This window comes from Pseudochaenichthys georgianus, unplaced genomic scaffold, assembly GCF_902827115.2.
Source record: "Pseudochaenichthys georgianus unplaced genomic scaffold, fPseGeo1.2 scaffold_167_arrow_ctg1, whole genome shotgun sequence".
Taxonomy (NCBI): Eukaryota; Metazoa; Chordata; class Actinopteri; order Perciformes; family Channichthyidae; genus Pseudochaenichthys; species Pseudochaenichthys georgianus.
Window position 1 is genome coordinate 681123 of NW_027262480.1, and position 24243 is coordinate 705365.

The window sequence follows — 24243 nt, forward strand, 5'->3', positions numbered from 1 at the left end:
CCTGAGAGCTGTAGTTATATTTTAAGAGTCTCGTTTTATGTGCCAGGACAAGCCCTGAGGTCCTCCTCTGCTTTTTAAATATCCCTAAATCCCCCAAAATAAAATGGGTGAGGCTTTTATCCACTACGCTCCCAAACTGTGGAACACCAGGAAATATCAGAGAGGCTCAGTGGACATTTTTAAATCTCTTTAGATTAGCTTTTTATTAGCAACCCCCCACTTTAAATGGTCTTTTAGTCTTTATTATTTACCTACTTTTATATTGTTTCATTTATGATATAGGAAGGGTGTTATCCTTGTGTACCTGTTACAATGTTATATTTTGCTGCACGTGTCTGTAAAGGTCTTAACATCTGAGGGGACTTTCTGTTTATTTTTAACTTGTGATGTTTCGCCATTTTGTAAAGCACTTGCTGTATGAATAAAGCTTTATTATTACAAACAGTTTTTTATGTTCTGACCAACGTTCACACTGCCAACACAAGGCCACAGAGATGCTGTTTCTCCAATTGAATTGATGTTTGTAATGGTTTCCTGAACTATGAAGAAATATTTTTACTATGCTGTGTTTAAACCATGGATTTATATCTCAACTGCTAGCCTCGTTAATATGCATTGAAGGAATTTATTTTCACTGTTCATTAATCTGCAGAGTAGTTTCTCCAATAATCTGTTTGGTTGATCAATGTTGTGACTTTAAACTTCTATAGGGATGGTTTTTGATAGTTCCTGTTGAGTTAGCAGTCTGTTCGGGGTTGCAGTCAAATTGTCCAAAAATCAGCTCCTATCGTCTTTTCCTATCCACTAGTCCCGGGTCAGGGTCGCCTTAATGCACGGGCTGACATGGGCTGAAGCCCAGGGGCCTACGGAGATTGGGGGCCAATAAAAAATAAGAAAATTCATTTATTTTTATTTCGGATGTTTTTGTTTTTTTTAAATAAATAAAGTCTTGGCTTTCAGAATATGAAACTTTTATTTCCAAAATCCCACGATAGATACATTTTTGAAGCTTGTAAAGGGAAGAAGACAGCTCTCCCTCGCCGTTCTGCTGTTCCCCTCCCTCAGCTGAAATTATGAATGTAAGGCGTATAGTATCATAGATAACACAGCAGGGTCCGTTACAGTTTGTTTTCATCTGGTTTAAAATAAACAACGCCTTGGCTTTCAGATGATAAATACAAACTTTGAAGCTTGTAACGGCATAATTACAAGCGGAGAACAGAGTAACTTGACGTCACAGCTGCAGGCATAACATGCAGGCATCTCGTGAGTGTTTTCCCGGGGAAACAAACACAATACACGCAAACGCACACAAACACACACAAACACACACGTATACACACACGCACACACACTCGCTTCCCCCAGACCAGTAATCCAAACGAAAATATTTCCCTCCATACTATTTTGATCATTTGCTCCGCTAATCAATCAGATCAGAATGAGAATATGTTTCACATGTGACTTATTCAAATTGCGAGTGATTGAGTGGCAGATGAAGGTTGTTTAGGAGAAAATGTCGGAGAAGAAAAAGTTTGAGAGTGGCAAAAGGAAATTGTTGAGGGAAAAGGAGTTTCGAGACAAGCAGCTATTACAAAAAATGCCGAAGCTTACAGGTTATTTTAAACCTGTAGGCCAGGATAGGAGGAAGGACATATTAGTTCTGTACCGAGCCGGCAGCGGTGCCGGCCGCGGGGCCTCGGAGCCAAGTAGGCTGTCTGGTTCTGATAGCGATGGAGTGGCGGGAGAGGAAATACAGACAGGAGGGATGGTTGGAGGAGATGGGAAGGACGAGCTACGTGGAGTGGAACCAACGGTAACCTGACAAATACATGAGGGAGGCCCGATACGTCACTCATCTGGAGGAGAGGACCAGGCGCGGCGTAGAGCAGAGTGGAGAAGTGCGATCACAGAGCCTGCCGAGGCTATAAATGACTTTGATTTGTTGTTTAAATAGGGGGCCTACGAAATAAAAACAATCAGCCCCAGGGCCTGATGGCAGGGTTAAGGCGGGGCTTGCCCGGGGTTAATGCCTTTACTTGTGGTTACGATCAGCCAAGTGGTATAAAAAGCTACGAACAAAGAACGGCAACAGAAATATGGTTTAATGGATGAAGCACGGATAAATCACCCTCCAAGGATAAACTAACTCTTTGTATGTGTTTTAAAAGTCTCTTAAACACATTACATTCGGTATGAAATCAGCATTAATGTCTGTTAGCAACGTGTAGCTTCTGAGGACCGGAAGCTAGAAACGGACCGCCGCAATGCATCACGGGATTGTAGTTTTTCTTTTAAAACATAATTTCACTGCCCACTGTGGTGTTAAAATATTGAATAATTACATTATTATTAATAATATTAATATATAAACATGGGACTGGTATGACATATTTTAAACATTGGGAAAAATGTTTTTGTTTGTAATAAAAGGCATAAAACACAGCAAGTAAAAGATGGGATAAAACACCAAGTGAAAGACCGCAACAAACTCGCCTCCTCCGACGATCCAAAAGCTGTCGGAAAAGGTGAGTCTTTATCTGCCCCTTAAAAACCTCCACTGAGACAGAGGCTCTCAGTTTCTGGGGAGTTCATTCCATAGGGGCCACCGCCTCAAAGGCACAGTCCCCCTTCGTTTTTAGCCTGGTTCGGGGACCCTTAAGAGGGCCTTGTTTGGATGACCTCAGGGCCCGGGTTGTCCTGTGAGAGTGAATAAGGTCGTTAATTCAGAGGCGGATTTAGGGATTGTATGAGATCCGGGGGCTTAGCCCAGGAGTTTGTTGGGGGAGGGGTGCATTTTTTTAAATATGGAAGTTAAAAGCTCAATCGGTGCACTTTGAGGAGCAATATTAACCCTACCTTAATAATACCTTAAAGGGGACATATCATGCTATATTTGAAAGCAATATATTGTAGGTGACATACCTATATAAATAGTTTTTCTTTCAAAAATACCAACAGATACTGCATTTTAGCCATGCCTCATTTCGCTCTATTTGCTCTTTCCACGCTGTTTTTGCAGGGGGCTGATTCTGTGAGCTGCACCACGCCCCCCTGCAGGAGAGGGCGCGTGGCTTTGAGATCAGCTGCTGGGCTGCAGCGGGAGAAGAGGTGGAGACAAGAGATCTCCGTCCTCCGTGTTTTATTCTTATATTATTATATAGAGTCCGTAGTAGTCATTTGATTTACAAGCTCAATAATAACAAAGAAGACCTTTGAACCGGCACTTTCTAATTTGTTGTTCGCGGAAGATTGTAAAACTTTAATGGACATGTGGAACCGGCGAAATCTAAAAGATCTAACTGAAACTCTGCCGCCACGGTCCCCTCGTTCCTTGGAAAGCCGGGAGAGGGAGGGTGTTTGGTCATCTGTGCTGTGACGACTAACGGAGAGTCAATTACATCGCGAAGGTGACGCAAACCGCTTTCCCTCGGGGAGGAGAAAAAGAGCCAGAGCAGAGTATAAACACGAAGGGCAAAACCATGCGCGGGAAGTCCTTCTTCGCTGCTTTGTGGGCACTACAGCGCCACTTACAGGCCTGGCATATGTACTACAGCGTCTCCAGCGCAATGGCCAGAACCGTGGGCCGCAATCCCCACATTCCCCTGGATAGGTGGAGTAATTGACCAATAAGCGGAGCAGCCACTTCTGTGACGTAGAAAATAATTCAAGATCAGTCTGTATCAGATCCGTTGCAGCCCCGTTTTTAGAGATTTGGGTATGGAGGAAAAGAGAGAGGGTTGTGTTTTCTGACACTTGGTGAGTTCCCTGGAAACCCGGGAACTAGAGGTGTAACGGTTTCACAGAAGTCCCGGTTCGGTTTGTACTTCGGTTTGGGGGTCACGGTTCGGTACGGTTCGTACAACGAGAAACGCAATAAAAGTCCCCAAATGCATAATTCCAGGTTTGTTAGTGTACTTTTGAACAGTAGTACAAGTTTCAGTTAAAATACAGGAACTCTGACATTTGAATAATTAACTGTATTAAACAGTTAAAAACAAACCACAAACAGCACCACACACACTCAGATGGCCATATTGATGATGCTGATGTCAAACAAAAAGGTTTCATCAAGCTGTAAAACACTAAAAAGAATGTCTTGAAAATATGACATCATAAATAATAAGAAAGGTGTTTCCAGAGCGCAAAGTCGTTGAAAAAATATGCCAAAAGCTTCCGTTATTTATTTTGGTCTCTCGGCTCTCATGTCTATTGGCTTCTTAAAAACAGCGGGGATCAGCTGTTGAACTGCTGTTGTCTTTTGCCGGGCTCCGGTGATTGGCAAATCTGGGTGATGCCTTCTGATGTGATTTAGCATGTTTGGCGTGTGTTTCCATTAGCATACCGCACCGCTATCGAACAACGCCGACACACCGTCCTCTTCCGATCCACTGCGCATTGCTTATACGTTTTATAGATCTATTCTCAATCCACCATCTTTGTTTGTGACGTAAAGAGTGTAAGAGTCACGTTTCTGAATCGGGCACATCAGGGGGCACTGAGTGGATGCAGTCACAGCCAATCGGATTCAGAGTGTTGCCTGTCAGTTCCGTTGCTATGGTTCCGTTGTTATGTGTACTGAAACGAGAGCCGGTATAATTCCACGCGCGAAAACAAAATAAAAATTGGAATACGTTATTTTAGTGTCTTAAAAGTAGACTGAGGTATGTAGGGTTAACGTTACATCTTAGGATAATTTTTAGTCATGTTCTGTATACATACTAACATATAAGGGTATTGACTTAGTGTGGTTTATCTTTTTGTCGCTGCTTTTAATTTAAACTGAGCTGTTATGTTCATCAGTAAAGTGGAACTTCTGTGTGAACTATTCATATCTTAAACTGCACTGTAACTTTTTATTCATGTATTTTTTCTTTTAATGTTCTTTTTTATCTTTTACTGTTTTAAATACCTTTGTCTGAATGTCTTTCATTTTTGTAAAGCACCTTGAATTGCCTTGTGTTGAAAGGTGCGATATAAATAAACTTGCCTTGCCTTGGTTACTCCATGTTTACTAGCTATACAGATTAACGTTACAGTACATCACTCTTTTTCACTTCTTACTCAGTCAGCCAGAGTGCAGATATCACCATTAGATTCACAAACCTGAAACATCCATTTCTCACTGCTGGTGATGACATTGTTGTCAGCTGCTGATACTGGCTGCTGCTGCTGCAGCTTGTGGCGCCTGCTTCTATGAAAATAACTTTCTAATATCCATAACTTTATAGGCTATTAGCTTAAAAACTCGTCAGGCACTAGGAAGGATCACTTATTCTTCAGGGCAGGGAAGGCTACGCAGTACACAGGCTAATGTCCCGCAGCGGCTGCCTCTCTGGTGGACTCCGGTACTGCACATTACTCCCGAGACATTTTCCACAAAAAAGTGAAACATCCGGGGCTTTTCAGAAAACATCCGGGGCTTGAGCCCAAGTAGCCACCCCCTAGCGCCGCCTCTGTCGTTAATGTAGGCGGGGGCTTGGCCATGGACAGCTCTATATGTGTAAACCAATACCTTACATTGGGTTCTGAGATGGACAGGGAGCCAATGCAGGGCAGAAAGGACCGGAGTGACGTGGCATGTTTTTTTGGACCGAGTGAGTAAGCTGGACCTGTTGTAGCCGGTTTATTGATTGTTTTTGTTGAGGCAGGAGAACGGAGCATTACAGTAATCAAGCAGGGATGAAATAAAGGCAAGGATAGCCATCTTCAGTTCTGCATTGGATAGAAGACCCTGAGCTTGGCAATGTTGGCGAAGTCGATAGGGACTCGGCTTGGCAACTGGAAGGTCACCAGTTCGAGTCCCGGCAAGACCAAGTGCTACCGAGGTTGTCCCTGAGCAAGGCACCGTTCCCTACACTGCTCCCCTGGCGCCGGACATGATGGCAGCACACCGCTCCTAACACTAGGATGGGTCAAATGCAGAGGAACAAATTTGTTTGTACCTGTACTGTGAAATGACAAAAAGAGAAATGTATTATTATTTAGAAATACAATGGAATAAAATATGTGCAGTATTCAAAAAACAGACATTGTGTGCATTAATGTAATGCATAGAGTCTTCGATGTGGCTGGGGTAAAGTGTCAGTGGGGGGCCGGGCCTTGTTGATGTGGCCAGAGGAGAAGAACTGTTCAGGGCCATATTTCAAGATTGCAATGGGCCAGGAAGCTGATCCTTGAACTGTGACATGCCTCCAACCTCTGGATTGAGTGTCGATGTTGGAGATGATTGGACAACCTGTGATTTTTAGACCTTTGCAAACTCATCACTGACTGAAAAACAGGTCAAAAATAACAACAGGTAAAAAATAAAGTTGCTCCGATTTGCATGAGAGTTGGTATACTAAGAACAGTGGCCTCAAAGATTACTAGGTTTGGGTACCGAGAACCAGTTCCGGTTTGGAACCGGTTCCAACATTTCGATTCCAACGGCATCATTTAGAAATGTGAATTTCGGTTCCGCTTTTCGATGCCTGAGGAAATGTTTCTCAACGCTCTCTGTAGCCTACTGTATGACTGCGGCGAGGCGGGAAATTTAGCGTTGTACCTACACTTTCTACAGTGTAACCTGAGACCAGGGCCGGCCCGTTGCACTGGCATTATAGATGTTCGCCTAGGGCGCCAGATCTGTGGAGGCGCTGCGCTGACAGCTCTGGGAGGGAAAACAAATGTTTTGACCGTTGGTGCTCATACTACATTTTCGGCCTTGATGTAACAACATTCATAATTATGTAAATGTAACACCCTTTTTCACCCCGGTTACACGTTTCATTCGCCCTGTACGATGGGCGCTGCAAGTGATGAAAATGGGGGGTGTTGGCTTATCTGGCACCCGCAGCTCACAGCCAAAGTGCGAGTGAGCGAGGGAGCGAGGGAGGGTGCACTGGAACCGGCGCTGTTGTTATTCGCATCTGGTGCTAGCTGCTCTAACGGAAGAAGAAGATGTTCTACAATGATGTGGAGGGAGAGTCCTCTCCAGTCAGACTGAGGCTGATAACTACAGCTCAGTGAGGTAAATGAGTGTTTTATTCACTTTAGTCTAAGTTATCTCAGTGGGTCTCAAACGTTTTGATCACAATTTATGTAAACACATATTTCCAAGGCACTCCTTTATAATTATTGGGATAAAACAGGTTTGAAATCATTCCAATGTATAATAGGACAGTAAACCAGACATATCGTTTTAAACTGGAGAGATAAAAACATATGCATAAATAAAATAGTAAAATAAGATATGAACAACAAACATAAAATACGTTGCATGTATTTGTTATTGGTTATAGCATGCTCCCCCGGAAATTTTTTTTTTTAAATGTTGAAGTTAAAAGCATCAATCTGTTGCACTGAGAGCAACATTAGGAGATCTATGGATACATCTCTCAACACCCATATGAAACACAACTGTAAGCAGATTTCTTTTTCTTTATGGACATTTTACATTACATTTTATCACTCTCCTTTCAACTGTATTCTTGTTTATTAATAACAACTTTTTTTACTGTCATAGTATTTTATACCTGTTTACTTTATTATCTTATTTTTTTATAATAACTATAATGATCATATAAAGATGTGCCTTTACCTCACTGGTTGGAGAAAAAGCTTCTTATATTCGTTAGCATAGCTAGCTAACCAGATGCTAATAACAACAAAGTTATTGACTGTATGATCAGTATGACAGATGAACAGATCGTCACTGGGCTTTCAACTAAAGACACAGCCACACAAAAACTGCGGCATGTGTACGGCTCCTTATGGGTAGGCTACTGCAATTTTTGGAAGTGCCAGAGCGGCGTTCTGGTGCTCTCCGTCAGCACTACACCGCTAACACCCCTGTCAGACGAGACATACCACGTGATGACACGTTAGGCTCGTGTTGTATTCAAGGACCCTGACCTTGGCCAAGAAACACAGGCACTCGCTTTTTAAATTTTGTTATGGTCTAGATTTCTTTAATTTTTTTCTTTTTTGCGTGTGTTTATAAATTACCTCGAGGGCCGTACCAAATGGTCTCGCGGGCCGTATACGGCCCGGGGGCCGGAGGTTCCCCACCCCTGGTTTATATAAACAGTGAGAGTAAGAATATCTAAAAGAAAATCCAGAAATGTACATTATATAAAAGATAAGGCGTGTGGTGCAGTGGGTTGTGAGTTGGTATTCGGATCAGGAGGTCACAGGTTCAAACTCCACTGCAGCCAGCATGTCGTTGTGTCCCTGGGCAAGACACTTCACCCCAAATTGCTCCTGTGGGGATTGCCCACAGTATTGAGTATGTAAGTCGCTGGATAAAAGCGTCTAACAAGAGACATGTAATGTAATGTAATACACATTGATTTGCATTTAACCGAGGGAATATTTGGCTAGGCCCCTCCATCACCTCAATGTGCTTCTTCTTTAGCCACTGCTGTGTTGCCTTGGCCGTATGTTAAGATGTAGTGTCGTGCTGGAAGACCCCCCATGACCCATTTTTAGTGTCCTGGCTGAGGGAAGGAGGCTATGGGCCACGATTTTACGGGATCCCGTCCATCCTCTCCTCGATGCAGGAAGTCCTCCTGTCCCCTTAGCAAAGAAACACCCCAGAGCATAATGTTTCCACCTCCATGCTTGACGGATGGTGTTCTGGGGTTATAGTCAGCATCTCTCTTCCTCCTAACACAACGTGTCTAGTTGATGCCAAAGCTCCACATTTTTGTCTCATCTGACCTCATCCTCTTCTCCCAAGCCTTTTCTGAATCATTCAGATGTTCATTGTCAAACTTCAGAAGGGCCATTATCCCTTCTGTGTGTTACCAATAGTTTTCTTGGTGGCTGTGGTCCCATGCTGCCTTGAGATCATTAACAAGTTCCTCCTGTGTAGTTCTTGGCTGATCCCTCACCTTTCTCAGGATCATCAATACCCCACGGGGCCATATCTTGTATGGAGCCCCAGACCGAGGGCGATTGATCCTCATTTTGTGTTACTTCCATTTAAAAACACACACATTATTTTTCTGAATAATGGCACCAACAGTGGTCTTCTTCTCACCAAGCTGCTTTCTGATGGTCTTGTAGCCGATCCCAGCCTTGAGCAGGTCTACGATCTCACCCTGAGGTCCTTAGACAGCTCTTTGATCTCGTCCATGGTGGAGAGGTTGGAATCTCTTTGATTGATTCTGTGGACAGGTGTCTTTTAAACAGGTAACAAGTTGATATTAGAGAGTACTTTTAAAGGAAGATTACTTATTTAACCGGTCGGTGGGAGCCAGAATCCTTGTTTGTTGCAAGGGGATCAAATACTTATTTCCCACAGTTAAATGCAAATGTTTATCTTTTATATAATGTCAATTTCTGGATTTTATGTTTGATATTCTTATTCTCACCGTTTATATAACCCTATCATTTAAATGATAGACTGTTCATTTATTTGTAAGTGGGTAAACATACAAAATCTGCAGGCGATCATATACTTATTTCCTCCACTGTATTTAAAGGGCCTAAATTACTCTCTTTATTGTAGGCTTCAGTAAATATCTACAGGCAAAACCATTGGCAACACTTTATATTAAGGTACACAAATTAACCATCAACTAGTTGTTAATTAACATGCATATTAGCAGTATATTGGCTCTTTATTAGTCATTATAAAACACTTATGAATGCCCTATTCTACAAGTAATAGGCCATTAGTTGAGAGTTTTTCCTCAATATCCCTCTAATTAGTAGTTATTTATTGCAAGTAAGGAAGTTGTTGTACATGAGTTCTTGTCTTAATATGCTCTGCTCAATATGGGCCTAATCAGGCAGTAGTACCACAAGAATAGTAATTCTCCCATAATAACACTTAACAAATATGATCTATTCTTATGTAATAAGACATGAAACTATAAATCAATCAATCAATCAATCAATGTTTATTTTATAGCCCAATATCACAAATGTTACATTTGTCTCAGTGGTCTTCACAGTGTGTACAGAATATCAGTATGACAATACGACACCCTCTGTCCTTAGACCCTCTGTCCTTAGACCCTCACATCGTACAAGGAGAAACTTCCGGAGAAAACGGACAGTTTAAAGGGAAAAATGGGAGAAACCTCGGGGAGAGCAACAGAGGAGGGATCCCTCTCCCAGGACGGACAGACGTGCAATAGATGCCATGTGTAAATTGAAAAGATAATACATTTGCAACATAGGTAGACCAAATGTTTGGAAATGCATGTGTGTATAATAGGAAGATGAATCCACGAGAATATCCATCCAGGACTTATGATCCAGGACCACAGCCACGACTCAAGATCCAGGGCTCGTGATCCAGGGCACTGGACCGCAGGATCATCCATGTCTCCGGATCCCGGCGTATATAGACGCTATATATATATAGGGAAGCTGGGTTAATCGGAACATGAGAGTACACAGGTATAGACAGAGAGAAGGAAGAAGTAAGATGTCCCACGACAAACTAAGCCTATATCAGCAAAACTAGGGGCTGAATCTAATCAGCCCTAACTATAAGCTTTATCAAAAAGGAAGGTCTTAAGCGCACTCTTAAAAACAGATAGGGTGTCTGCTGCCCGAACACAAACTGGAAGCTGATTCCACAAATGTGGAGCTTGATAAGAAAAGGCTCTGGCTCCCATTGTACTTTTAGAGACTCTAGGAACAACCAACAACCCTGCATTCTTGGAACGCAATGCCCTAGTAGGACAGTAGGGTATAATAAGTTCTTTAAGGTAAGATGGCGCCTGCCCATTAAGGGCTTTGTAGGCGAGAAGAAGAATTTTAAATTCTATCCTGTGTTCTATAGGGAGCCAGTGTAAGGCAGCCAGAACAGGAGTCATGTGGTCCCTTTTCCTAACTCTGGTTAGTACACGAGCTGCAGCATTTTGAATCAGCTGAAGCAACTTGACTGACTTCTTGGTACACCCTGATAATAAGGAGTTACAATAATCCAGCCTTGAAGTAACAAATGCATGGACTAGTTTCTCTGCATCGTTTTGAGGCAAGATATACCTGATTTTTGCAATGTTACGTGTTTAAATGTTAATAGTGTCTAAATAACTCCAAATTTGGTATTTATATCTAAGAATATGTTTTGGGGTATTGACAGTTCAGCTACTAATAGCAAGGTTGACTTCAGAATGTCCATGTCTGCCTTACGTAAACGTGTGCTAAATACCCAGTACACTTTTTCCACTGCCACGGGTGGATGACACATTGGACGCATTGGCGGGGGCCTCCTGGTTCAGCACCTTGGATTTTTCTGATGGTTACTGGCAGGTGGAAGTGGCTGAGGAGGACCGCGAAAAGACAGCATTCACCACTGGCCATTGTTGAGATCTTCATAGTATGTTGAATACTTCATACGAAAGTTAGTTATAATCAAATATAATCAATTATATTCTTGTATAACCCACAATGAAAATGCTTCATATTTTAGGTTTTTCTATAGTTACAGTATAAACAAAACCAAGTGGTTTGTTAAGTTGAGTGTAAGACCTATAATGATTTATGGGTGTCAGTGATAAGAGAGGAGGCAGTTTCTTCCCTCTCCTCTCACAGCAGTACACAGGGAGGGGGGCTCCGGACTTAAGGAGAAATACATTGAGGCCTCAAAAAGGTGGTTATGTCATAGCCATAATATATATGTCTGGTCCAGAGCCATATAATGAAGAGTTACGACATCTCCGTTCACTCCAATGGACCACTTTTTTACAGCAATGGCGGATCGTGGAGCCTCTCAATCGTTCCCGGAAGTTAGCGCCAAAGCTAGCAGAGCTGTAGAGTTGCAGCATAATAGACCGTTCGTGACGGACTTTTAAAGGTAAGAAGAAGTTTAAAGATTTATATTGCGGATATTATCAGTACATCTGATTCAAATTAACATGTGTATTAAAGGATGTCAGTGGATTATCCCTAAATTAGTAGATTTAGGGAACGTTTACAGATAACAGATTAAGCTAGGATACCGAAGCAAGTTATCAACACACGTTGAACAGCCTTTTAATTGTAAATTCCGTTCTCTTAATGTCATTTCGTCCAACGTTGTTGAATTAGAGAAGAGGGGCTTCTAAACGGGATTGTATGTGGGGGTGGAGGGAGTTAAATATTAGATAAATATAACATTGGTGCGTGTAAGAGTGAGTGTTTTTAGCAGAGCCATATTGTGTCCTTGTGATTATGTTTGATTATTACCTGTCTGTATAATGTTGCAGCTCAGCTGATTTTGGATTGATGGCAAAGGGAGAGGGACTAAAGTGAGAGTGAAAACAAGGTAAGTTTAATACTACTGTTTTATAAAAGTAAGCATACTAAACATGTATTCTATCACTGTATTATATAAGTAATCTTGTTAGTAACCTACTGTATGGCAGGTGGAGGGGCAGTGATGTTACAGGTGGAGGAGCAAAACTGCAAGACTGCAAACTCACAAGACAGAGAAATCAAAGTTTGTTCTCCAGAGAAGAGGTTGATTTCACTTCAATTTTTTATTTCATATTTTCTAAAGATGTGGAAATGGCAAAAACTTGAGAGCTGTAACCAAGACAACTGTAACAATATGAGTAGAGAGCCACCAAGGTTTTTCAAGTCCCTCTCTTACTCCATTTTTCCAACCCAAACTTCCAGGTACATGACGGGACACCTTGCTTGTTTTTCTTTGCGCTCCTCTGGCTGGGTGCTGGCAGGTGGAGGGCAGCGATGTTGGCAGGTGGAGGGGCAGTGATGTTACGGGTGGAGTGGCAGTGATGTTAGCTGGGTGCTGGCAGGTGGAAGAGCAATGTTTAGTCCAAATATTTCCATTGCAACGGCTAATGGAAATGATTGCAGCTGTGTATCTGTTTGGGGTTGCTGGATGGAGAGGGGTCTGCCTGCAGACCTCCACTCTCAGGACAGTTCCGGTGCAGACCTCCACTCTCAGGACACCTCCACTGTCAGTACAGGAAGTGCACGCTAAGAATTCCAAAATAAAATCACCACTATCAGTACAGTGCCACTTTCCAAACAGGAAATGCACGCAAATACAAAATAAAATCGGATCGTGACGGATCGTGACACTTATTATATACATATGTATATATCTATATATAGATATATACGGACACCTTGTATTGTAGTTACTATCAGTACAGCCGCACCGCCACTTTCCGAACAGGAAATGCATGCAAATACAAAATAAAATCGTACAACACACACACAACACACACACACACACACACACACACCACACACCCACACACACACCACACACCACACCACACAACACACACACACACACACACACACACACACACACACACACCACACACCACAAACACACACACACACACACACCACACACCCACACACACACACACACAAACACACACACCACACACACACACACACACACACACACATTACCATTGATAAGTCAGAGCTATGCGCACACAGTTTGCCCAAAGCTAAACCTATCTTCCGCTCTGAAATCTGAAAATGTAAAACTAGGTTATTGCTGATGGATTATCAGAAATAATTTCAAAGTGACACAGACACTTGGATTAACCTATGGATTAACCTTGAGCCAGCGTTTTTATCGTTGTAATGCCATTGAAAACAACGTTTGATCAGACAACAAGAAAGGTAAGAGATATTGCCGTGTTGGCTACCTAATGCCACGTGTGTGATGTCTGTTTTTGTTCTCATGTCGCGATTTTGATCATGGAGTGATGATACCAATACCTATCGAATCTGTGTAATCTCATGATGCTAATCGATGGGTTGGATTTGCATTTACGATAAGTAATAAGGGTTTTATACCGTGAGTTCTTTGCTACGGTGTTAGCATTTTTTCGCTCGGGGCTAATTTAGAGGCTCAGTGTTAGTCTTGTGTTTTGTTTTTATTAAAATGGTTCATATCATCAGTGTCGTAGCAGCTTTTTACAGCTGTTGTCTAGAGAGAATAATCAGTAAGGTAACAAACGTACAGTAACACAATATTCGTATTAAAGCAATAAGGATCTTTTACTTGCAAGTATGACGTCTCCTCCAAAAGAGCACGTACTGTTCAGAGTGAAACAGCCTCTTTTATAGGAGACACATCAAAGCAGATTTACATTACAACAACATTCTGGGAGCCAGCTGATACCCCCTCTGGCACAGTATGCAAACCATCACACCATACAAGCATGGGATTACAGATACCCCTCAGCACAGTATGCAAAACCTTCACTCAATACAGAGCAAAAGGGATACAGATAAACCTTATCCTAACTTCCTTCCCCTCATCCTTCCTGTAGTGTCATAACATCCCCTTGCAAAAAACATCTGTTGATCACTCACACACACTCAAAGTTCACTCCAGGGATTTGACGTAATCAGTCAAACCGTCGCCATACCTGCTTATCCGTCCGCTCAGGTGTTTCTTGGAAAGTTGTATGGCCAGACATGGTCCGCAGAAGGCAAATGTAATCCACAGGATCAAAAGCATGGTCTCTCAAAATGACATTTCATACTGATACAACAACGTTTAAACAATAATTGACACAACAAAATAGAAGAACCACGGAACATACTGACACGCAGTGACAGGATGCCATCTCCCTCTGTCTCTTGTGTATATACCAGAGGTGGGAGTAAGTCATACATGTGCAAGTCTCAAGTTACTGGGGTGAGAGTCAGCAAGTCAAGTATATGAAATTCTGGTGAATAACCACAGTATCCACATTTAAACAGTTAAAAGACAGTGGTTATGAAAACTAGAGTTTATTTTCAACATTAGCTACAATGGAGAGTGGGCTCTGAAATCATTAAACGGGTAATATGGGGAATAATCAGGCAGTTCGATGTGTGTGTTGTTAAAACGTAGCAGCCTGCAGTCGCTCTTTATCTGTTCTAATGAAGGTAAACACAGTGAAGTAAACAGTAAAAGGTACTTAGCGGCAATAACTCCATATGAGTTAGCTGCTGAGAGGCTAAAAATTCTCTTTGCAGTGACGCGTTCCATGTAAGAGTCCGTAGTCATTTGTAGTCCATGGTGTTTAATAAAACAAAAACAACAATATACAACTGCAGACCTGACGGTCAACAGAAAGTATCGGAGCAAATTCACCCTCTTCCTACATCATATCCTCCCAACCGGCATCCAACAGGTGACTAAATACCAATAAACCACACCCGTGACCATTGCCGGAAGTGATAAACAATAAGAATGAAACGCGATGCAAACGGAAATACAAGATAATAATACAAATAATAAGTAAGGCAAAACAAGCATTTTGGCTCCTACATTCCGGCCCCTAATTATTATTAACAATTTATAATAATTATTCAAAACCAATTACAATACAACACTGTATATTAATGATATGCAGATCATCATATTTTAAATCTATCAGTATACAAGCAATCAAGTATGCGTGTGTAGTATTGTGAGTGCAGGGGCAAACATAGTCACTGTATGCAGGGGACAAGGAGTGAGGTGAAAAATGGAAAATGATTTAGACATGGCAGAAGTTTCGATGCCTCATGAAAAAGGCGTACTTGGCTGTGGGTTCTGTTCAGAAAGCAAATCTTTGTCTCATCTGAATCCCAAGTACAAGTCCTTTTTTCCTTGTCCTTTTCCAATCTAATGTGATTGGTCCTTCCAATAGTTTGGCAGATTTTAAGACTGGATCCCGGAACCGCTGATTTTCCATGGAAAGTCTCTGGATGTCTCTGCCACCTTCAGGATAGTGCATCTTAAATTGATGTTTCCACAGCATATCCACTTTCATTACAGATGTCCTGCAAGCACCCATCACTGACTCTGAGAGTTCGCAGTCCTCTTCACCGGCCCCAGTAATGCCCACTTGTATGCAAAGAGGCTGGTTCTTTTCTGTACATCTTAGTTTCCTTTGTTTCTATGTCGTATTTAATTTATCCAGCTTTCATGGTTGCAAATTTGCTTTCTACTGAATGAGGTTGTGACTCGAGTGTTATGGTAAATGTGATGATTTCAGTGTCAGCTCTGTCCTTGGTTGTGATTGTTGATGTTTTTAGATTAGCTACATACACTGTGCTCTGGAATGATTGGTGCAGATGTATATATAACTTGTGGCTGGGGTACAAAAGGATCTGGGCTGATATGAAGGGTTATCTTTTCCTTAAGTTCATTTACAAAATATGACCGCTTACCATCAGATCCTGTAGTGCAGCTACTCGGATCACTGGATTTCTTCGATGCAGCAAGAACCTTCATTTTGGCCATGGTGGCGGCAATGTCTCCTTCTAGGTCCAGTTGTTCTCTTCTTCTCCTCAGCTCATGTTCCTGGTTTTCCAAAGCACGTTTATTTTGAAGTAGATTTTTGTAAAACCATCAGTGCGGCCACTTCCGCCTGAGCTTTTTATATAAGCAGATGCAGTTCTTGATAGGCCTACTCTGAATCTTGAGCCATGAAAAAGTCAATTTTGATATTGCCGTTTCCAATATTTAACACACTGTTACTCCATCCTCATTTTCGTTGTTATCACTCATTTTGCATGTTCCAATATGCACAACAGTATTCACCAATTGTCAATCTTGTCACAGACATGGTGCCTGATCAGTGATCACAGCTGTGCACGTTACAAACAATTCCGGAAATCCAAAACCTTCGCCGATTATCGGCATAACCCAGCACGCATAAAACAGGCCAAAAAAGTCCCCAATGGACTAACGCGGCACTTCCAACTGTGTTCCAAAATAAAACATACACAGAATGAACGCAATTGTGCCTTCCGCCTCAACTGGCTGTGATGTGCTCCAGTCAATCAGTTTTCCGCCTGCAGCCACGGTGAATTGTGGCTTTTCCTTTCCACTTCGCCGAGGGGGAAACTGTCTCAGTGTTCCAACTCCGTGATCTCGAACGTCCTGGCTTCGTCTGCTTAGGATCCGGTCCATTCCGTCGCGTCTTCGATGCGGGTGATCCATTTTCTGTGACTAATTGTAGCGGCAATAACTCCCTATGAGTTAGCTGCTGAGAGGCTAACAAATGCTCTTTGCTGTGATGCGTTCCATGTAAGAGTCCGTAGTCATTGTAGTCCATGGTGTTTAATAAAACGAAACAAACAATATACAACTCCAGACCTGACGGTCAACAGAAAGGAGCAAATTCACCCTCTTCCTACATCATATCCTCCCAACGGCATCCAACAGGTGACTAAATACCAATAAACCACACCCACGTGACCATTGCCGGAAGTGATAAACAATAAGAATGAAACGCGATGCAAACAGAAATACAAGATAATAATACAAATAATAAGTAAGGCAAAAACAAGCATTTTGGCTCCGACAGGCCACAGTTCTTTGCAGCTGGTGCTGTTCTTCTCAGATTCTGCTGAGTTACACATTAATGCCTCCTGGTGCTGCAGAGATTTCATGAAGTGAAGGAGGTTTTCCTTCTATAACAACAGCTGTGGGCAGCAGATACTGTGAGAGTCACAAACATTAATTCATAGATCAGGGCAGACTGGTTCACACACTCTCCTGTTTTGCCGATCCGGTGATTAAACAAATGGCTCTACACCCCTGGCAGAAATGTCCCTAAAATGAAGTCCGACTTCGAAATATATCTCAAATAATGTATGCACTGCAATTTCCCCAAATAAACATAACAGTCTGCAATGAAACAGCTGTCTCCTATGCACTCCACTTCCTACTTGGCGCACCGGTAACTTTCCCCTGCGAACATTTTTTCATTGCCCTTTTAGGGGCTTCGTACAATGCAAATATTTTCTTTTAGAAAGTAAAGTCCTTTCGAGTCATCTGTCTCAAACCTAAGTCGAGCCTCAAGTCATGAATACCAAGTCAAAGTCAAGTCGAGGATTTTATCAATGTTAGTCAAGCAAGTCTCAAGTCCAAAAATATGTGACTCGAGTCAAGTTATGTGACTCTAATTCCGGACCTTTTGTATTTACTGTGGTTAGAATATTACCGTTACTGTATCTAATATAAACACAAGAGTTAGTAAAAGTAGTATTCCGTTAACTCAATGTTTGTATTAAGTGAGTTTTTATTGTGTTAACTATATATGTATTTATGCTTTTTAGTTTGACTTTTTTTCTCTCTTTGTCCGTCTGTTCCAGAAACCGAAAGGAAGAGAGAGACGTCACAGCTGTCAGCAATGTGAAAAATCATTTACAATATCTGGAAATTTAAAGCGCCACCTGCTTATTCATACTGGAGAAAACCGTACAGCTGTGTAGAGTGTGGGACAAGTTTCACGACATCAGGAAATCTCAAAAAACATCAACGTATTCACACTGGAGAAAAACCGTACAGCTGTGAATACTGTGGGAGAAGTTTCACTAAATCAGGTAATCTAAAAAAACATCAACGTATTCATACTGGAGAGAAGCCGTACAGCTGTGAAGAGTGTGGGAAAACATTCACTGTATCAGGTACTCTCAAATACATCAACGTATTCACACTGGAGAAAAAACCGTACAGCTGTGAATACTGTGGGACAACTTTCACTACATCAAATCATCTCAAAATACATCAACGTATTCACAATGGAGAAAAACCGTACTGGTGTGAAGAGTGTGGGAAAATGTTCACTACATCAGGTAATCTAAAAAACATCAACGTATTCACACTGGAGAAAAACCGTACAGCTGTGAAGACTGTGGGACAAGTTTCACTACATCAGGTGCTCTCAAATCACATCACCGTATTCACACTGGAGAGAAGCCGTACAGCTGTGAAGACTGTGGGACAAGTTTCACTACATCAGGTGCTCTCAAATCACATCACCGTATTCACACTGGAGAGAAGCCGTACAGCTGTGAAGACTGTGGGAAAACATTCACTGCATCAAGTTATCTCAAAATACATCAACGTATTCACACTGGAGAAAAACCGTACTGGTGTGAAGAGTGTGGGAAAACATTCACTGCATCAAGTTATCTCAAAATACATCAACGTATTCACACTGGAGAAAAACCGTACTGGTGTGAAGAGTGTGGGACAAGTTTCACTACATCAGGTAATCTAAAAAAACATCAACGTATTCACACTGGAGAAAAACCGTACAGCTGTGAAGAGTGTGGGACAACATTCAGGGAATCGGGTGCTCTCAAAATACATCAACGTATTCATACTGGAGAGAAGCCGTACAGCTGTGAAGACTGTGGGAAAACTTTCACTCAATCAGGTGCTCTCAAAAAACATCAGCGTATTCATACTAGAGAGAAAACATACAGCTGGGAAGAGTGTGGGAAAAACGTTCAGGACATCAAGTAAACTCACAATCCATCACCGTGTTCACACAGGAAAGAACCCATAGTGATTTTAAGAGTGTGGGAAAACATTATCTCAAAGTATTCACCTTAAAAAGACCTCATCTGCAGGAAACAGCGTCTGAGGGCATCTTAATATTCAATAAACTATGAATGTTTTATATCCATGTAACGGGAAGAAACTCAGCTAACTGTTTTTTAAATTTTTTTATGAACCTACAAAGCTAGCGCTGAGCATATGAATTAGCCACGAGCGGGGGGGAAAAACGCATTACCCCACTGAAACTCACTCATAACACCCTTATTACTTATCTTAACTGCACATCCAACATATCGACTAGCATCGTGAGATGACACAGAATCGATAGGTACATACATCATCACTATATGACAGGGGTGGGGAACCTTTTTCCTCTCAAGGGCCATTTCAATTTTTACAATATCCTCAGAGGGCCGTACAAATTATTGACCTCTGCTTAAAGAGCCTGTGACACGGTTTTCCCCCATCATCCAAACCCATCAATTTGAGGACATATTGTCCCCTTGAAAACCGTTACTGAACTGATTTTGGATATTTGTACTTTGATAACCATTAATCTGCCTTCAATGTTGACAATTTTCTGAATCTTCTCGCGGATTCTTCAAGTCCCGCCAAATGATGGGTGAAGTCATTGCGGGCACAGCACTCCAGCTGCACCGTCCAGGATCACAGCATCTGCATGTAAACCTTTATATATATACAGTAAGATGTAAACGCACGACGGCGCACACAGCAGCAAGCTCAGACAGGTTAATGTTGAACGTGTCTGAGAGCTCATATGAGGCTGAAGGATCGGTTTATGTTGTATCTGTTAGAAGTTTAGGAATGAGGTGCGTCAATATGGGCGATCATATGGTCATGTAGCCAGTGGTGGAATGGGACTACAAATCATCCCGGGACTCTCGACCGGCCCACTTCGGTACCGCTAGTAAATTGTCAACGGGGGGAGTGGGGATGTCAGGGGCGGCAGGTGCTGTATATAGTAAATGTAAATATGTAAATATTTGTGTCACTGCATCCTGGTAAAATACAAATATAATGTATAATGTCTGTGTCTTTGACATTAGCGCTGCTAGCCACCTGTGCCCTGTACTACGAAGCCAGTTCAACAGACCCTGGATATGTTTGAGTAACAAACAAACTAACAACAACAAACTAACAAACGAGATCTCGCTAAGCTGGTCATCAACTCGGTAAATCAAGCCAGGGTTTCTCTCTCCAGCTGAGAGCGCGTTCACGTCTAAAACACGCGTGGATCTGACTTTAATTACATTTGTCTCGAGTGTTTCGTCAACATAATGTGTTAAATAATACTTCTGCATACAGTCTGTGACACTGAGTGTTACACGGCCAGATGAGGCTGGAGAAGCTGACTCAGATAAGGAGATATATGATATATTATGATATTATATGATCGATGATCTGATTGATGATGTAATATGAATGATAAGTGCGACACGTCGGCGTCTTCTCTGCATACGGCAGTTTAAACTGTATTTTCTTTATCCTGTAATATGACTTGAGAGATTTAAACTCCGCACACTGAGTTCATCTATTTTCTATAGACGCCGGAGGCGGGCAGCGTCAGGTAAAATAAGTTATTTAGCCTTCTCAAACCTGAGCCTCACGCGCCGCCTATGGGGGATGTGCTGGTGACTTATCCGACCGGCCCACTTCGGTACCGGTCCATCGGGATTCGTCCCGATGGCCAGTCCGCCACTGCACCCAGCCCACGTAAACTGTCAACGGGGGGAGCCTCGCTGCGGGGAAACGGTGGACCTAGTGTCCCGATCGGAGTGGGAATAATAATAATCCGTGCATTTTATCCATTAATTTCCCCAACATTGTGGTAAAAAAAACACACGTTTAATCCATGTTGTTGGTGTACTACAACTACAAAAAGCATCGGTTTGTTTTCTCATCAGGAAATGCAGACCGGCTCAAACAAACGATCATTTAATGTATCATATGTTCGCCGAATTGACATGAAAGCACTAATAAATGTAGTTTCATCCACTTGAGTTTACAACCACAAAAATAATCGATTTGTTTTTATATCACATCCGACGGGAGGAAATTCAGCAGCTCTCACTCCCGATTTTTAATCCTAATGTAATCATCATCTTTACCACGATCATTTATGTTTATGTCGCCGAATTGACATGAAACCACTGACAAATATGAATATACTGTAGTCAACTTCATTAAAACGTTATTAACGTGCCTAATCTCAGTAATTCACCATTTCTACGCATGACAACACACTTTGTCCGTGTTTGGCTCTCGAAGCGTTCCCGCATTGACGTCACTTCCGGCTTCCCCCAAAACTTCAAAATGAGTCGAAGGAATTTCCCCGCGATGTTCAAAATTATTGATATTTAACGGAACGGTATCGCTTTTTCTTTTTTAAACTGACGGTTCGAGATTACTAGTAGCCCAATATTTCATTGCACAACAGTTGTTGGGATGGTGTCACGGGCTCTTTAAAAAAACTAAAACCACAGCCCATTCATTTCATTCTGTGCAAAGAAAAAGCAACCTCTTAATCCAGATATCTCACCATGACTTGCGTATGCAGGCACGTGCACTGTGTGGCGTGACCACCAAAACAGAAAGATATGGATACAAGATGTGTACAAAATGTATTTAGTTTCCTATCCATGTGAACATGATTTAAGCATCAATCTGGTGCACTTTGAGAGCAAAATTAGGAGATATATGGATACATCTCTCAACACCCATATGAAACAGAACTGGAAGCAGATTTATTTTTCTTTATGAATATTTGACAAATCACTCCCCTTTCAAACTGTATTCTTCTTTATTAATAACAACTTTTTTTACCTGTTTACTTTATTCTCTTATTTTTTTATAACTATAATGATCATATAAAGATGTGCCTTTACCTCACTGGTTGTAGAAAAAAAAGCTTCTTATATTCGTTAGCATAGCTAGCTAACCAGATGCTAATAACAACAAAGTTATTGACTGTATGCTCAGTATGACAGATGAACAGATCGCCACTGGGCTTTCAACTAAAGACACAGGCATGCAGAAACTGTGGCATGTGTACGGCTCCTTATGGGTACTGCAATTTCTGAAGTGCTCGAGTGGCGTTCTGGTGCTCTCCGTCAGAACTGCACCCCTGTCAGTCGAGACATATACCACGTGATGACACGTTAGGCTCGTGTTGTGTTCAAGGACCCTGACCTTCGCCAGGAAAAACAGGTATTCGCTTGTTTAATTTTTTTGCGGTCTAGATTTCTTACATTTTTTTCTTTTTTGCGTGTGTTTATAAATTACCTCGAGGGCCGTACCAAATTGTCTTGCGGGCCGTATACGGCCCGGAGGCCGGAGGTTCCCCACCCCTGCTCTATGATAAGAACTAGCGAAGATATTAACAAGATCAGACTTCAAAACATGTGGCGCTAGGTAGCTAAAAACAGCAAAATGGCTTACCTTTGGCGTTGTGTGGTCAAAAGTGGTCTTCAATGGCATTAAAACGATAAAAACGTTGCTGAAGGTTAATCCAATGTGTCTGTGTCCCTTTGAAATGATTTCTGATAATACATAAGCAATACACCTGCTTTTCCGTTTCCAGATATCGGAGCGAGAGATAGGTTCGCTCTCATGCAAAACTGCATGCGCATAGCTTTAATTTCTCAATGGTAATGTCTGTGTGTGTATGTGGAAATCCTCCTTCGATTCTATTGGCTCTAACGGTCAAAAAGAGATGTCAATCACCAAAATCGACCAATAGGCTCCAGAGAAACGGTAAAAACGGCCATTTCCACCCAAATCACCTCAGAGGTGGATTTTTTTTTTGCTAAACCTTTCTAAAAAGGTCAAATGTCACTTGTTTTGCATCAATCTTGATACAGGGTAATTATTGTAATTTGGATTCCTAAAGCTTTTAGTCTACCTTACCATCATCCAAGGGTAGTTTTCACTGTAAGTAAAAAAGAATTTTTGGACGGACACTACAATTTACAGTTTTTTACTATGTTCAATCTGATTTTTCTTTAAAAATAAAAAACATCTATATTGATTCTGACTTTTCTACATCCAACTCACGGGTTTATCATTACTAAAAGATTATTAATTTTCCCCTTCTGAAGTGTAGTTATGGTCATTTGTTCTGGAAATTTCGTTTTCGAGCCTGAGACCTGAAAAACAGGCTCAGGGCTTAACATGTTAAAGTCCATTAGCCATTCTGCATAGTTTTGAACAACGGAGAGCAAAGCTAGCTGTTTCCTCCTCCTGGTGTCCTGAGAGCTGTAGTTATATTTTAAGAGTCTCGTTTTATGTGCCAGGACAAGCCCTGAGGTCCTCCTCTGCTTTTTAAATATCCCTAAATCCCCCAAAATAAAATGGGTGAGGCTTTTATCCACTACGCTCCCAAACTGTGGAACACCAGGAAATATCAGAGAGGCTCAGTGGACATTTTTAAATCTCTTTAGATTAGCTTTTTATTAGCAACCCCCCACTTTAAATGGTCTTTTAGTCTTTATTATTTACCTACTTTTATATTGTTTCATTTATGATATAGGAAGGGTGTTATCCTTGTGTACCTGTTACAATGTTATATTTTGCTGCACGTGTCTGTAAAGGTCTTAACATCTGAGGGGACTTTCTGTTTATTTTTAACTTGTGATGTTTCGCCATTTTGTAAAGCACTTGCTGTATGAATAAAGCTTTATTATTACAACAGTTTTTTATGTTCTGACCAACGTTCACACTGCCAACACAAGGCCACAGAGATGCTGTTTCTCCAATTGAATTGATGTTTGTAATGGTTCCTGAACTATGAAGAAATATTTTTACTATGCTGTGTTTAAACCATGGATTTATATCTCAACTGCTAGCCTCGTTAATATGCATTGAAGGAATTTATTTTCACTGTTCATTAATCTGCAGAGTAGTTTCTCCAATAATCTGTTTGGTTGATCAAATGTTGTGACTTTAAACTTCTATAGGGATGTTTTTGA

The 24243-nt window shown here is 41.6% G+C and overlaps 1 pseudogene; it reads left to right on the top strand.

Moving 5' to 3' along the window:
• LOC117441325 (zinc finger protein 721-like) overlaps window positions 1-24243 on the top strand; it is a 393163-nt pseudogene that overhangs the window by 66927 nt on the left and 301993 nt on the right.